At 33.0% G+C, this 11,982-nt stretch overlaps 1 pseudogene; it reads right to left on the bottom strand.

Annotated features, from left to right (window-relative positions):
• Positions 1 to 284: 284 nt before the first annotated feature.
• LOC122712139 lies at positions 285 to 8,036 on the bottom strand (annotated as a pseudogene).
• Between the last annotated feature and the right edge of the window lie 3,946 nt (positions 8,037 to 11,982).

Below are 11,982 nucleotides of genomic sequence, written 5' to 3'. Positions count from 1 at the left end.
AAACTTAATCAATCGAAAAATAGAATTCTTTTCCATCGTCACGAAACTTTTAACCTAACCTCAAAAAATGATATTTAATAGGCCACTATAGGGACGATTCCTATTCTTTTTCACAAGATTGAATCGTTCTAATGAAGCGTTTGAAATATTCGCATGCCTCATACATAATTCGAGGAACTACGTTCGATTAACCATAATTTATTCGAAATCCTATTTCCGGCTATTTCGAAACCAACGAAATAACTTCTTTCTTCGCTTCAATTGTTCTTTACACGTACATTTGTTCATCGAGGTCAATCATTGTGACGAAAATGGAAACGTTCTGTAACAAGATCGAACTCGTTAGGGGAAAAAAAAAAAAATTGATCAACTTTATATTTCACGATCATTCGCGTCTTTCTCAAAAGACTCGCATCAAGAAAATCTAAAGGGATTCCATATCGTATAATCGTCCCTTGGAATCTATTCAATTCCCCCCTCTTCCCCTCCCTCCTCCTTGCTTCGATAAAATTCCAAGAAGAACGACATATCCTGGCTCAAGCGTTTCGACACGTACGCCTTAAACACGGTGGTGGTTCGTCATCGATTCCGGGGCATAAATGCGCCCATGGAGAATCGTAATTCGCTCGGATCCCATGGCGGTTCGTGTCATCGATGGTGCGTGTCACGAATGCCAACTGCTCGGAGGCCGCTCATCTGTCCATATCCTTCGTGGCCATGTAGCGTGTAACGAGCGGTCCTCGCCCACAGTATTGTCCACGACCAAGGGGCAAACTTGCTCCAAGTGGCCTGCCTGCCGGCGGCCGGAAATGTATCGTCGACTGGCCGCCTTCCGCCGGTCACGATTCGTCGCACATTCCTTCCGTTCTTCCTTCCACCTGGCCCCCTGACAACCTGTCAAGATCAAAGGTGAAAAATGCAATCCTGTTTCGAGTTTCGATTCTTCTGGTTTTTTATATTGGTTAGGTTAGGTTAGGTTAACTTAGACCCCTGAACGGTGTGTTCTGTGTGTTCTGCATTGTGCAATGTAGCATAGTAGGTAAAATTTTGGTTCTAATCTTTCTTGATTTGATGCTTTGATTAGGTTAGGTTAATATGGTTCAATATTGTTGAATGGTATGTTTCATATTTTACATTGTGCAATGTAGCATTAATTATCTAGTGATGAAATGAAATATGTTGAAAAAAGAAATTTTTTGGTTCTGACAATCCATCTATAAAATTGAAAAGTATTATCTTTCTTGATTTGATAATTTGATTAAGTTAGATTAGGTTCCTTCCGTTCTTCTTTCCTTCCACCTGGTCCTCTGATAACCTGTCAAGATCAAAGGTGAAAAATGCAATCCTGTTTCGATCCTTCTGGTTTTTTATATTAGGTTAGGTTAGGTTAACTTAGATTTCTGAACGGTGTATTTTGTGTGTTTTGTGTGTTCTGTATTGTATAATATAGTATATTAGGTAAAATTTTGGTTTTAATTTCTTGATTTGATGCTTTGATTAGGTTAGATTAGGTTAAATTAGGTTAATATAGTTGAATGGTATATTTCATATTTTCAATAGTTGAATGGTATATTTTATATTTTGCATTGTTCAATGTAGTGTATTAGTTAGTATCTAGTGAAAATGAAATGAAATATGTTGAGAAAAGAAATTTTTAATTTGATAGATTAATTAGGTTAGGTTAGGTTTCTTTCGTTTATTTTTCCTTCCACTTGACAACCTATCAAGAATGAAAAATGCAATCCTATTTCGATCCTTCTGGTTTTTATATTGATTAGGTTAGGTTAACTTAAATCTCTGAATGGTGTGTTCTGTATGTTCTGCATTATATAATGTAGTATGTTAGTAATAAGATGAATATAGTTGAAAAAAAAGTATTTTGTTCTAATCTTTCTTAATTTAGTGCTTTGATTAGGTTAAATTAATGTAATGCTTTGATTAGGTTAAATTAATGTAATTCAATGGTTGATGATGTATTTCATATTTTGCATTATATAATGTATTAGTAGTAGTTGGTATCTAGTGATGAAATGAAATATGTTGAAAGAAGAAGTATTTTGGTTCTGACAATCCATTTATAAAATTGAAAAGTATTATCTTGATTTGATAGTTTGATTAGGTTAAGTTCCTTCCGTTCTTTTTTCCTTTCACCTGGCCTCCTGACAATCTGTCAAGATTAAAAGTGAAAAATGCAATCCTGTTTCGAGGTTCGATCTTTCTAATTTTATATTGGTTAGGTTAGGTTAGGTTAACTTAGACTCTTGAATAATGTGTTCTGTATATTCTGCATTGTGCAATGCAGTAGTAGCTAAAGTAATATGTTGATAATAAGTAATATATTGATAATAATTGTTGAAATATATATAATTGAAAAAAGAAATATTTTGATTCTAATCTTTCTTGATTTGATTAGGTTAGGTTAATGTGATTCAATGATTGAATGATATATTTCATATTTTGCATTATTCAATATAATGTATTAATAGTACTTGGTATCTAATGATGAAATGAAATATTTTTAAAAAAAATTTTAGTATTTATAATGCATCTATAAAATTGAAAGGTATTACCTTTCTTGATTTGATTAGGTTAGGTTGGATAATATGATTCAATGACTGAATGATGTATTTTATATTTTCCATTGTGGAATGTAGTATATTAGTGATAGTATTCAATAATAAAATAAAATATATGAAAGCCTGATAATCTAAACTTAAAAGTGAAAAGTATCATCTTTCCGGTTTAATAGTTAAACTAAAGCAGTTTATGGTAATGTAATTGGATAATGGACCAAGTATATTGAGTATATTATTATGAAACGTAATAGTGTGTAGTTAGTATTTAAGTTTTGATTCTGATTGAATTAATACAGCTAGCTAAATGTTTGATTTTGGTCTGATTGAATTTTCCTGGCCCGAAGTTTGATCAATTGTGAAACAATTCTTCACATTCAAATTTTAATACCACTTTATGCATACATTATATTCACGTCTTCAGCGTTGCAATTAGCAAAGCGAGAAGTTAATTAATTTCGGTTAGAATTTCAATTCACGCAAAGAGCTGGTAATCGAAAATTTCATTTATTAAAACCGGCGAAGGACAAAAGGGACGATAAAAGATTTAACAAAGTCAAAGCTTTCGTTTTAGTGCACGATTCAGAGACCGTGTAATTAGTATCTCGTACAGATTGATAAATAAATGGCCACGGTTGGGTCTTGGGGAAAATGAGGTCTTTGTAATTAACATCATGCGCAGCACCCAATCTCATTTCTCGTCAGGATACGTAACGTTTATCGTTTCAACGAGGTTATTAGTGACTGATGAAGTGTAATATACGAGAACAGGCGTGTATCATCTCGTCCATTCTATAGATATTGTATTCGTAATATTTAAAATGCATTGTAAGCTGAATTATTCGACGAGAAATAATATTTCGTGTAGAAATGTTTTATTGGAACAATAATAAATAATACGAAATTGTAAATTTTTAAACAAATTATAATTGATATGATAATTGATCTTAGAATGTTTAATGTAATAAAATATATATACAAATCTAGAGGCTGATTGTTTTTATTTTTTTTTTTTCATTATATTTTTCTCCTAATATTTGACTATCGATTTAATTAAAAATTTTAATTAAAAATTAACTAAAAATTTTAATCAAAAATTAATTAAAAATTTTAATTAAAAATTTCTATCTATTTTGTCTCTAGAGATGTTTCTAGAGAAAGATTTTATTAATCGATTTTGAATCGATTAATATCCAGTAGAGCAATTTAGAAGTATTTATTCCATCTTTTAATAAAATATATTTTAAAAATAAACGACTTTCGAATATTTTCCAAATTTTAAAAATTCAAGAATTCTAAATTAATAAATCCAAAATTTGATAGTCACGATATTATCAATAGTTATTAGATCATTATGCATAATAGCAAAGAAAGAATTAAAAATTTTGTTTCGAGAAATTAAGAATTATCGAATATTAAGAAAATTCGCTTATCTTAATCAAAATAATTAATAATATCCTATCCTATCTTAATACTGACGCATTAATAATGACGCATAACACTTTGTAATTACGCTACTTATTCAATGATAATATCTCATGTTACACGTGCGGCTGTAACAATACGCAATTATTCTAATTCGAATGCATTATGAAGGACGATTTTCCGTCATATTCCAATGATTTCGACGCCTGTTAGCACTCCATTGTTCGCGATGTTAACAAAATTATACATCCTGAATAACAACGATTGTGTCCAGACCCCTGTACAGACACAGTCGAATACGACGATCCATGAATTATGAGAAACGAATCGATCCATATTTATTAATCATGCCTCTGTAACGAACGTGTAACAAACTTTCGTGAATGTTTTATGAAAAAAAAAAAGAAAACACTTGAAAATTTCTTATTATTTTATTTGGAAAATGGTCGCATTATCAAATGTGAAATGAAAAAAGAGATAAACGCGAACAATCGTTCAACAATCTGAAATATATTATTCACTTTTTATTTTCAATTTCAAATCAAAGTTATCCAAAATCTGTTTCTATTTACAGATCTACAATAAATTTTTAGAACACGGTCAACACTTGCAACTACACAATCCGCTGTTTGTTACGCGTGATTTACGATTCGTATCATCCTCTGAGAGAAAAAGGGGATCAAAAATACGGAATAGAATGGCAAGGGACTCGTAGCTGGAATTTTTTACAATCAAAATACAAAAGAAATTTGAAATAAATCGCATATAGGAAGCACAATTCAATTTCATGAAATCGTTGTTATTAAGTAATTTATTTCGGTTTAGATTTTGTACAGATTTGTGCTATTCAAGTGAAATGAGGAAAGAATATGTATAAAATTAATAATATTATAGCATTAAAATAAAGAAAGTATGATATAGATAGATTATTTATATTTATTTCGTTTCTAAAAAATTAGAATTTATTTCTATTTCAGAGGCAAACAAAATATCTATATCTGATCAAAATTCATACAGAGATTTCCTAATAATATGTATATATATAGTAGTAATGAATTTGAATAATATTCCAAGCTGGGAATAATCACTTTGCAACGTCGAAATAACTTGTAATGATTATCATTAAATTTCTATTTATAGCACAATCAATTTACGAACCAATTATTTCATAATTTCTATAAATATGTAACATATAACATATTATCGATTATTCATTTACTTGTTAAAAATTATTATTGTTTCTTATATATTCTATCTTGAAATAATAATTTTTCAATAACAATTTTTTAATTCAATTCATCATTTACTACATTTTTATTTTATCCTTTTTCCAAAAAAAAAGTTTTCCAATACTCTCCTATTAATTATCGATTATTTGAAACAAGTCGTAGATATCAAAAAATAGGAGAAATATCTCTATGTACGTTTATCGATAAAAATGCTAACCATTGCGTTGTGTAAACTGTTACGAACCGACCATACCGTTGTATATGCCAAATTCGCGGCAATTTTTCTGTTGTTTGTTAATTATGAGAGGCAGCTTGTTTTGGTAACAGGAATTTATCGATTACAATAGGAAATACTCGAGGGAATAGAGGTATCAAAAAAATTTCGGAGCTACCTGCTAATGAAGATTCGCATCGCCGATCTAATACGAAACTAAAATGAGAAAAAAATATTCGATCATCTATCAAAATTCAATGCCTAATATTATTATCTCCTGGCGGAGAATTATTTATATTTTTCAATACAAAATTGTTTAAAGATATAAACAAATCGATTTAAAAAAGAGAAACTTGATATTTGGATTTTTTTTTGCGACACGTTTTGATATAAATACAATTTTTGTACATATTAAATCTATATAAAGTAAATTAAATGTAAATATGCATGTTGCAATCGATTTTATTGCCTTTTACGTTGAGAAATATAAAAAAAAAAAAAAAAGAAAAATATTCGGTGATAGTTCATTAACTAAAAAAATTCAAACGTTCTTGTAGACTAGACAATTATTTAATTAATTAAAAAAACGTAATTAAAACATATTTTCTATTTTTTTATCAATTGCCAGAACTTAAAAACACAGATATGTAAGTATATCTACATTTCATTCAAGCAATTAAAAAATTTAAATTACCTCTCAAGCGAGCAACATAACCTCAACCGACTTCCATCCAATTATTAACTCCGCCACGCAAAACCATCGCGTCCCACAACAAATTCAATCCCTGCCAGGACAAAATAACAAATTAACAATTATTATTAAACCGCAATCAGACCGACAGACACCGCAAAAACGGCAACAAAATGCATTGTTAGAAATCTACACCCAACGGTGTAAAAAAAAATTCCTTATTTATCGTATACTCCTAGCGAGCAACATAACCCAACTAATCTCCATCCGAATTATTAACTCCATCACGCGAACCAGCTGGTTACCAACAACCATCTTGTTACACAGATATCCGATCCCTGTCAGGACAACGTTTCTAATCCATCGTTCCTACCGAACACATCGGGCTTTACGTAATTATCGATCTCCCCGATTATATTCGCATTAGATTGCGCAACCTAGGACGTCGATTAGACGGACGAGGCCTCTCACGTGGCCCGCTCGATCGATCCTCCGTCATTTTTCCTCTTCCTTCTATCTCTCTCTCTCCCCCCTCCTCCTCCTGTCTGGCGGAGGCCGCTCCTTCGCCCCGCTTTTGCGTTGCCACGATTAACATTTATTGTCGCGGCGAGACGAGTTTAAGGCTCGTTCGAGGACAGAATTGACAGATAAAACAATTAAACGGCGTATCGGCTAATTAGTCCAGCCGGGTGGCCGGTGTGCACGCGGTAAACACGTGATCCACGTGACTCGAAACCTCGGTTTACAATCCGGGAATAAAGGACGAGCGCTTGCACGCCTGTTGACGCTCGCAAATGAACATTGTAAGCGGATGGTAACGAGACGAGTAAACTGTGAAATGGATACCTCCCGAAATTTACTTTTCGAATTTTTTACCAGGATAATCGGTAATTGGTTCTTCCGTCTTCCGTTTCTTTCAATTAGAATTTTGCTAGAAAAGAAAAAAGGAATTTTAAAATTTGTAGAATCGTAGAAGAAGAAATAGAAGTCTCTATGAGATGAGAATGAATTTTCGTTTTCGAGAATAGAAGTAATGTAAATATTTATGTGCTTGTATAATGCAGAAACGAGGCATGAAGAATTGCATAAAAGAGGGAACGGTTTATATATCGTTCGACAAGCTTGCTATGAAACATAGCTTCCGAACTCCATTCAATTAGCCTCCAAAGCCCATTATTCGTGCAGGCTTGAAAAATGATTGGGTATATACGTCATCGTCCGATTCGATTCGATTCGATTCGATTCGATTCGATCGGTACATATTCCGCGCGTTCGCGTGGAACGTACACAGGGGAGAAGCACATCGACAGTGATGCGCCTTTCTTATATATATATATACAGGGTGTCACGAAACGATAGCCAATTACGAGCTTCAATTCGAAGATATCGAACACGTGAATATTCGAGAAGTTTAGCTTGTTTTTAAGAGGACATCGAAAACATCTTACCTATCTTACAAATATATAATATTTTTAACAAACGACGATTCATTGTTTGATTAATTTATTAATCAACAATTTTATATTCAATTTTCGAATTGCAAGATTTTAGAACAAAAACATACGCGTCACGATATAATAATTCGCTTCGATTATTATTTTTCTACTTTTGCACCAATGAAAAAAAACTTCCGCTTGTCCAACCAATCACACGACACGTTCAATTTCCATTCTTATATAAAACAAAAATAATTAACCGTCTTAATTAAAATTTCATTTCCTCCAAACTGTCCACCCCCGTATATAACAAATACAACAAAATGAATACAATCATTCATCCATCCGGATCAGACACCCCGTATATACCTATCTATCCCCATGCATACCTGTGTTCCATCATATACATCCGTGCGGTGTACTAATGGAGGAAAGAACCAAGCCCACGATCGCGGATGGGTGCGGCATTCTACTTGGGCTAATGCGTGGGTGTGCCGCGCGCGTAACACTGCCTTAAGTAATTGTTTATTGCCGTGTCGGCCGCCCTTCGATCCCTCCTCCCCCTCCTGGCTTCGTTTCCTCGAAACGGCGGCTCCCCCCCCCCCTCCCCTCCCCTCCTCCCCTCCAGGCCTTTATCGGCGTCGCACTGTTATCCGAAGCGAAGCGCGAGCCTAATATCGTGCTTCCCGTTCATCCATCCCCAGGATATGTGCGTGTCCACCATTGCCATGTCCCGATACCACGAATATTGCACGTGGCCATCGTGCCTGGCCCCGCCCCCCCCTCCCTTCTCGGCATCGGTGGTGATTTCTGCTATCTATGGGTGGTGATGAAAAAAGGGGGAATGTGGGGTGGATGGCGTCCCCGGCTCGGAGAGTTGTTCTTTAAGGAAATTGAATCTCGAGCGTGATGGGTTTTGGTGTGTGTGTGTGTGTGTGAATATTGGTGATTGTACGACGGGTTAGTCGGGTGTGTAATTTTATTAAAGATCCTTTTTTAGGTTAGGTTTATTTTCAAAGTTATGAGATGTTTAGAGTTGTGCAAGCAACTGGCTAAAAAAAATGATTTTATAAAATGAATTTTGATAAATTAAATTTCAATCTTATTAAAAAAGTTTTGTAATTGAAACGTTTAATAATAATCTTCTCGTAATTGGAGAAAGAATTCTATCATCTCTACGTGTAATGATGGAATGTATATATATATATATATATATTAATATAAATTAATATAATATAATATGTATAATATAATATAACATAATATATATATTAATATAATATTAATATAATATATATAATAATATATATTAATATTTCTAGAATTTTCGTAAAAATATTCGACATGGAAGAAAGTTGGATAGAATCAACAAAAAGTGCTATTAGTATAGTAGAACATCCATCTTGTCTCTTCCAAAAATGTTGGAAAAAGAAGAAGAGAAGTTGGGGCAGAAAGCATTCTGTTTGCTCTATCGTATCCGCTTCCAAACAACATGCTAATTTTACGAGCAACACGAATATCCTCCCCGCCAACAAATTATCAACATACTTCACGCTCGAAGAACATTGCCGGCGTTCGACCAAGTTCCGCGATAAACTTATAATTTAAGCGCATTACACTCCGTGGCTCGGACGGAACGACCTCGTAAACGAGCGTTGTTTAAACAATTCGACGGGAAACATTAGGAAAGGAACGAAACAAGCTGGCGTTCGTGCGAGGCATGGCCGGACACACCGGAACGATCAATCATAGTTCTCAAACAAGAAAGTCTCGCGAAAACGAAAACTCTGGTGGACTGTGGAGGGAAAGGGAGGTCGGTGAGTGAGATAGAACGATGATGCGCGTGCAAGTAAATTCCGCCAACGCCGAGTTCCTTCTTCGAAATTGCGAGGAATTATTGCGAGGTTGTTCGAAAAGTTCGTTTCCCTTTTTCTTTCTTTTTTTTCTTTTTTTTTTTTTTTGATTTTTGAAGAAAATTATTACTTTGACCCGTATTTTTATCATCGTGGATGTTTCTAATAAGATGTTTTATGCTGTATTGTCCTGCGTATTCTATTGCAATTAAAATTAAAAAAATTAGAAAGTATCTTTGAAAATAAAATGACGTCTTTTCATAAATTTTCATTTTAAAGATATTACATTTTATCAATTATGAAAACGTAAAAATTTTCGAGGTAATTAAATTAAATTGTATTTTATCCATTGTTTTAATTGAATCAGAGGAGATTCGTTAATTCGTATGATATAAAATCTAGAGAAAGAAGATTTTCGATCGACCTAATAGAACGGCAGCCATGTTTTATCGATCTTGCTGGCTTTTCGGGTCATGTCGAAATGGTGATTACCGGATATTAGAAGTTACGTCATAATCAAGTTCGAGTCTGGCCGGTGGATGGACTCAGAAACAAAGTTTTCGACGATAGAATAGAGTTTCGATTGGTTTTTACTCGCACATCCATCGCATCGGTGTCGCTACCTTTGTTTCCAACCGGGCAGACGATAAATTTTCCGAATCGATCCAATTGGCGATCTTTCATTCTTGTTATCATGTCGAATTTTATACATCGCTTTGGAAAATTCAATATTTGGAAATGTCTGTTCCGTATGCGAATAATTATTATTATCTACACATGGTAATAAAATTCACGTGTATTTAATATTTATTCTAATTATTAATTATTAATTAACGATATAATACGAAATTAATTAATATTATATATATATACGCACAATTTTGTAATAAAATAATTTGAATATCAAAGAAGATATTATTCGAGTTAATTCAAGCAAGATTGATTGATTAAAAGTTACATACACATAGATCTTGAATAAATTTTATGAGATTATCAGTGATACAGATCAATGAATATTTCGAACCCATTTCTTTCATATTTCTTCTAACCAGTTCCACCTTTAAATTCTTTCCAAACTTCTGAATTATTTCTAATTACACAATAATCTATGTACAGAATTAAAATTTTTCAATGCGTGAAGATTTCTCCATTCTTCTTTTCTCGTTCTTGAATTTCCTAATCTTCTTTTTCGATCTTGAAACCGTGACAATGTCAATATTAAAGATAGAACATTTCCAATGTAACCATTTCAATGTAAACTGAAGGTGTGGCCATTCGAGTTTCCACGACTTTAATGATCGTGGTTGCAGCCATATCGTGACAATTCAACAATGTGGATGCAAACACGCATATATTGTGACTCATAGTCATTCCTTCTAATGTAACTAACTTCCATCGCGAGATTGGCCAAAGGGTTCCCTCTTGTATGTTCGAGCCTTCTGCCATTAGCTTCGAAAATGAATTGAACGGTAACTCTGCCTCGATGTTGCATCATTCATAATCGTTTAACCACCATGAAAACACCAAATACTCATATAAATCCATTATCTCTATAATTAAAGGAACAACTTTGAAGAAGATCGTGCGAGGATATTACGTTTGTCAACATCAGTGATCAATTCTTCGTGCCATGCAATTCAAAGTAATCTCGATATACGTTAAAAATTATTTAAATTGAAAAAAATAAGTTAGAATTTTTATTTTTAAATATTTCTAGATTTTAATTTACAGAATATTCCTTCTTTTTTTTTTTTTATATAATCATATGTATATTCTTCATTTTCTACATGTCGTTGTATTTTATTGTCTCTTTCATCTTTTATCCTTTTTTCCTCCTCCATCTTCGTTCAAGATTGTCGAATTACAACGAAATTACGAGAGTACAACAAAACATCGTTTTCCATAAACGGCGCCGCGAAACGCGTCGAGGAATCCCGACTTTTTAAACTTCACACTCCCCCCTCTTCCTAACAGGAAATTTTCTAGATGCCAGCAGGCAGTCCGTATGGCACTGGAATTAAGATTTATATCAGATTGTCAGCGCAGCTGCGATCCGTCGCGAGAAAATACTGGAGGATTCTACGATATCTAGTGGCGTTGTTTCTGGGGAATTTTTCGAGAAAATGAAATTCGAATTATCGAATCGAAGATTGGAGACTTCTTCTTCTCGTCTCTCCTTTCAAATTATCGTGAATCATCTCGTACGAATAAATTCGAAGAAAAAATTATGTACTTGTTATCATTCCAATCTGTCACATCATTTTTATAGTTTAAAAATTCAAATTTTATAGATCTTCAAAAATTTGTTATGTCTTTTGAAAATATCTTAAATACATATATTTATGAATTTATATTCAGAAAATAGAAAATTTTTTTTTATAAATAAAGTGTGAATTGAGAAATTTATACAGCTGTCACGCGTAATATATTATTTACATTTATATAAAAAGATCGATTTAGATTATTAGATATTTATTTTGTGCATCAGAGTTCTATTTTGTATAAGAAATTGAACTTGAAGTTTCTTAGGTCATTGACGATTAAAAATTGATGGAAATATT

This window comes from Apis laboriosa, unplaced genomic scaffold (assembly GCF_014066325.1).
Source record: "Apis laboriosa isolate Shangri-la unplaced genomic scaffold, ASM1406632v1 scaffold19_cov150, whole genome shotgun sequence".
NCBI classification, from domain to species: Eukaryota; Metazoa; Arthropoda; class Insecta; order Hymenoptera; family Apidae; genus Apis; species Apis laboriosa.
The sequence above is the reverse complement of the archived record's forward strand: the minus strand, read 5'-3'. Positions and strand labels throughout refer to the sequence as shown.